Source organism: Dama dama, unplaced genomic scaffold (genome assembly GCF_033118175.1).
Source record: "Dama dama isolate Ldn47 unplaced genomic scaffold, ASM3311817v1 ptg000020l, whole genome shotgun sequence".
NCBI lineage: Eukaryota > Metazoa > Chordata > Mammalia > Artiodactyla > Cervidae > Dama > Dama dama.
The window spans coordinates 3,620,000-3,625,707 of NW_026870875.1; positions in this window are offsets into that span (position 1 = coordinate 3,620,000).

A 5,708-nucleotide genomic window follows, 5' to 3' on the forward strand; every position below is an offset into this window, starting at 1 on the left:
AAACATGAAGAGCCTGAAAAGGTGTGAAATATATGAAGAGCTTCAAAAGGTGTGAAAAATATGAAGAGCTTCAAAATCTGTCAAAAATGAGATGAGCATGAAACGGTCTGAAAAATAGGACTAACATGAAGTGGTGTTGAAAAACATGAAGAGCCAGAAAAAGTGTGAAATATATGAAGAGCTTCAAAAGGTGTGAAAAATATTAGGAGCTTCAAAAGAGGTCAAAAATATGAGGAGCATGAAACGGTCTGAAAAATAGGACGAGCATGAAATGGGTTTGAAAATCACGAAGAGCCTGAAAAGGTGTGAAAAATATGAAGAGCTTCAAAAGGTGTGAAATACATGAGGATCATGAAACTGTCTGAAAAATAGGAGGTGCATGAAGTGGTGTTCAAAATCATGAAGAGCCTGAAAAGGTGTGAAAAATAAAGAGCTTAAAAAGGTGTCAAAAATATGTGGAGCATGTAACGGTTTGAAAAATAGGAGGAGCATGAAGCGGTGTTCAAAAACATGAAGAGCCTGAAAAGGTGTGAAAAATACGAAGAGCTTCAAAAGATGTGAAATACATGAGGAGCATGAAACTGTCTGAAAAATAGGAGGAGCATGAAGTGCTGTTCAAAAACATGAAGAGCTTGAAAAGGTGTAAAATATATGAAGATCTACAAAAGGTGTGAAATACATTAGGAACATGAAACGGTGTATAAAATAGGAGGAGCATGAAGCGGTGTTCAAAAACATGAAGAGCCTGAAACGGTGTGAAAAATATGAAGAGCTTCAAAAGATGTGAAATACATTAGGAGCATGAAACTGTCTGAAAAATAGGAGGAGCATGAGACGGTGTTGAAAAAAGTGAAGAGCCTGAAAAGGTGTGAAAAATATGAAGAGCTTCAAAAGGTGTGAAAAATATGAGGAGCATGAAACGGTCTGAAAAAGAGAAGGAGCATGAAGCATTGATGAAAAACATGAGGAGCCTGAAAACGTGTGAAAAATATGAAGAGCTTCAAAAGGTGTGAAATACATGAGGGGCATGAAACGGTCTGAAAAATAGGAGGATCATGAAGCGGTGTTCAAAAATATGAAGTGCCTGAAAAGGTGTGAAAAATATGAAGAGCTTCAAAAGCTTTCAAAAATATGAGGAGCATGAAACGGTCTGAAAAATAGGAGTAGCATGAAGTGGTGTTGAAAAACATGAAGAGCCTGAAAAGGTGTGAAAAATATGAAGAGCTTCAAAAGTTGTGAAATATAGGAGGAGCATGAAGCGGTGTTGAAAAACATGAAGAGCCTGAAAAGGTGTGAAAAATACGAAGAGCTTCAAAAGGTGTGAAAAATATGAAGAGCTTCAAAAGGTGTCAAAAATATGAGGAGCATGAAAAGGTCTGAAAAATACGAGGAGCATGAGGTGGTGTTGAAAAACATGAAGAGCCTGAAAAGATGTGAAAAATATGAAGAGCTTCAAAAATATGAAAAATATGAAGAGATTCAAAAGGTGTGAAAAATACAAAGAGCTTCAAAAGATGTCAAAAATGATATGAGCATGAAACGGTCTGAAGAAAAGGAGGAGTATGAAGCGGAGTTCACAAAACTGAAGAGCCTGAAAAGGTGGAAAATATATGAAGAGCTTCAAAAGGTGTCAAAAATTTGAGGAACATGAAACAGTCTAAAAAATAGGAGGAGCATGAAATGGTTTTGAAAAACATGAAGAGCCTGAAAACATGTGAAATATATGAAGCGCTTCAAAAGGTGTGAAATACATGAGGAGCAAGAAACAGTTGAAAAATAGGAGGAGCATGAAGCGGTGTTTTGAAAAACACGAAGAGCTTGAAAGGTGTGAAAAATATGAAGAGCTTTAAAAGGTGTCAAAAATATGAGGCGCATGAAACGTTCTGAAAAATAGGAGGATCATGAAACGTTGTTCAAAAACATGAAGAGCTTGAAAAGGGGTGAAAAATATGAAGAGCCTCAAAACGTGTCAAAAATATGAGGAGTATGAAACGGTCTGGAAAATAGCAGGAGCATGAAGCGGTGTTGAAAAAGATGAAGAGCCTGAAAACGTGTGAAAAATATGAAGAGTTTCAAAATTATGAAAAATATGAAGAGTTTCAATAGGTGTGAAAAATGTGAAGAGATTCAAAATGTGTCAAAAATGACATGAGCATGAAAGGGTCTGAAAAATACGAGGAGCATGAAGCGGTGTTGAAAATCATGAAGAGCCTGAAAAGGTGTTAAAAATATGAAGAGCCTCAAAAGGTGTGAAATACATGAGGAGCATGAAACGGTCTGAAAAATAGGAGGATCATGAAGTGGTGTTCAAAAACATGAAGAGCCTGAAAAGGTGTGAGAAATATGAAGAGCTTCAAAAGGTGTCAAAAATATGAGGAGCATGATACTGTCTGCAATAGGAGGAGCATGAAGTTGTGTTGAAAAACATGAAGAGCCTGAAAAGGTGTGAAAAATATGAAGAGCTTCAAAAGGTACCAAAAATATGAGGAGCATGAAACGGTCTGCAAATAAACGAGCATGAAGCGGTGTTCAAAAAAATGAAGAGCCTGAAAAGGTGTGAAAAATATGAAGAGCTTCAAAAGGTGTAAAAAATATGAAAAGCTTCAAAATGTGACAAAAATGAGATGAGCATGAAACGGTCTAAAAAATAGGAGGAGCATGAAGCGGTGTTCAAAAAAATGCAAAGACTGAAAAATTGTGAAAAATATGAAGAGCTTCAAAAGGTGTAAAAAACAGGAGGAGCGTGAAACGGGTTGAAAAATAGGAGGAGCATGAACCAGTGTTCAAAAACATAAAGAGCATGAAAAGGTGTGAAAAACATGAAGAGCTTCATACGGTGTCAAAATTAGTTTAGAATGAAAGGGTCTGAAAAATAGGAGGAGCATGAAGTGTTGTTGAAAACATGAAGAGCCTGAAAAGGTGTGAAATATACGAAGAGCTGCAAAAGTTGTGAAAAATATGAAGTGCATCAAAAGGTGTCAAAAATGAGATGAGCATGAAACGGTCTGAAAAATAGGAGGAGCATGAAGTGGTATTGAAAAACATGAAGAGCCTGAAAACGTGTGAAAAATATGAAGAGCTTCAAAAATATGAAAAATATGAAGAGATTCAAAACGTGTGAAAAATATGAAGAGCTTCAAGAGATGTCAAAAATGAGATGAGCATGAAACGGTCTGAAGAAAAGGAGGAGCATGAAGCGGAGTTCAGAAAATGAAGAGCCTGAAAAGGTGGAAAATATATGAAGAGCTTCAAAAGGTGTCAAAAATTTGAGGAGCATGAAACAGTCTGAAAAATAGGAGGAGCATGAATTGGTTTTGAAAAACATGAAGAGACTGAAAACATGCGAAAAATATGAAGCACTTCAAAAGGTGTGAAATACATGAGGAGCATGAAACAGTTGAAAAATAGGAGGAGCATGAAGCAGTGTTCAAAAACATGAAGAACTGGAAAAGGTGTGAAAAATATGAAGAGCTTCAAAAGGTGTGAAAATTATGAGGAGCTTGAAACGGTCTGAATAATAGGAGGAGCATGAAACTGTGTTCAAAAACATGAAGAGTCTGAAAAGGTGTGAAAAATATGAAGAGCTTCAAAGGGTTGGAAATACATGGAGAGCATGAAACGGTCTGAAAAATAAGAGGAGCATGAAGCGGTGTTGAAAAACATGAAGAGCCTGAAAGGGTGGGTAAAATATGAAGAGCTTCAAAAGGTGTCAAAAATATGAGGAGCCTGAAACGGTTTGAAAAATAGGAGGAGCATTAAACGGTGTTCAAAAACATGAAGAGTCTGAAAAGGTGTGAAAAATATGAAGAGCTTCAAAAGGTTGGAAATACAGGAGGAGCATGAAACGGTCTGAAATGTAGGAGGAGCATGAAAAGGTGTTAAAAAACATGAAGAGCTTCAGAAGGTGTGAAACAAATGAGGAGCATGAAACGGTCGGAAAAATAGGAGCAGTATGAAACGGTGTTAAAAAACATGAAGAACTTCAAAAGGTGTGAAACATATGAAGAGCTTCAAAAGGTGTCAAAAATATGAGGAGCATGAAACGGTCTGAAAAATAGGAGAAGAATGAAGTGGTGTTGAAAAACATGAAGTGTCTGAAAAGGTGTGAAAAATATGAAGAGCTTCAAAAGGTGTCAAAAATATAAGGAGCATGAAACGGTCTGAAAAGTAGGAGGAGCATGAAACGTTGTTGAAAAACATGAAGAGCCTAAAAGGTGTGAAAAATATGAAGATCTTCAAAATGTGTCAAAAATATGAGTAGCATGAAATGGTCTGAAAAATAGGAGGGGCATGAATTGGTTTTGAAAAACATGAAGAGACTGAAAACATGCGAAATATATGAAGCACTTCAAAAGGTGTGAAATACATGAGGAGCATGAAACAGTTGAAAAATAGGAGCATGAAGCGGTGTTCAAAAACATGAAGAGCCTGAAAAGGTGTGAAAAATATGAGGAGCATGAAACGGTCTAAATATAGGAGGAGCATGAATTGGTGTTGAAAAACATGAAGATCATGAAAAGGCATGAAAAATATGAAGAGCTGCAAAATGTGTGAAAAATATGAGGAGCATGAAATGGTGTTCAAAAATATGAAAGGCCTGAAAAGTTTTGAAAAATATGAAGAGCTTCAAAAGGTGTGAAAATTATGAGGAGCATGAAAAATAGGAGGAACATGAAGTGTTGTTGAAAAACGTGAAGAGCCTGAAAAGGTTTGAAAAATAGGAAGAGCTTCAAAAGGTGTCAAAAATATGAGTAGCATGAGCCGGTCTGAAAAATAGGAGGACCATGAAGCGATGTTGAAAAACATGAAGCGCATGAAAAGGTGTGAAATATATGAAGAGCTTCAAAAGATGTCAAAAATAATAGGAACATGAAACGTTCTGAAAAATAGAAGGAACATGAAGCGGTGTTCAAAAGCATGAAGAGCCTGAAACGGTGTGAAAAATATGAAGAGCTTCAAAAGGTGTGAAATAGATGAGGAGCATTAAATGGTCTAAAAAATAGGAGGAGCATGAAGCGGTGTTCAAAAACATGAAGAGCCTGAAACGGTGTGAAATATATGAAGAGCTTCAAAAGGTGTCAAAAATATGAGGAGCATGAAACGGTATGAAAAATAGGAGGAGCATGAAGCAGTTTTGAAAAACATGAAGAGCCTGAAAAGGTGTGAAAAATATGAAGAGATTCAAAAGGTGTCAAAAATATGAGGAGCATGAAATGGTGTTGAAAAACATGAAGAGCCTGAAAAGGTGTGAAAAACATGAACAGCTTCAAAAAGTGTCAAAAATATGAGGAGCATGAAACGGTCTGAAAAATAGGAGGAGGATGAAGCGGTGTTGAAAAACATGAAGAGCCTGAAAACGTGTGAAAAATATGAAGAGCTTATAAAGGTGTCAAATTTATGAGGAGAATGAAACGTAATGAAAAATAGGAGGAGCATGAAACTGTGTTGAAAACATGAAGAGCCTGAAAAGGTGTGAAAAATAAGAAGAGCTTCTAAAGGTGTCAAAAATATGAGGAGCATGAAACGGTCTGAAAAATAGGAGCAGCATGAGGCTGTGTTGAAAACCATTAAGAGCCTGAAAAGGTGTGAAAAATATGAAGACCTTCAAAAGGTGTGAAATACATGAGGAACAAGAAACTCTCTGAAAAATAGGAGGAGCAAGAAGCAGTGTTGAAAAACATCAAGAGCCTGAAAAGGTGTGAAATTTA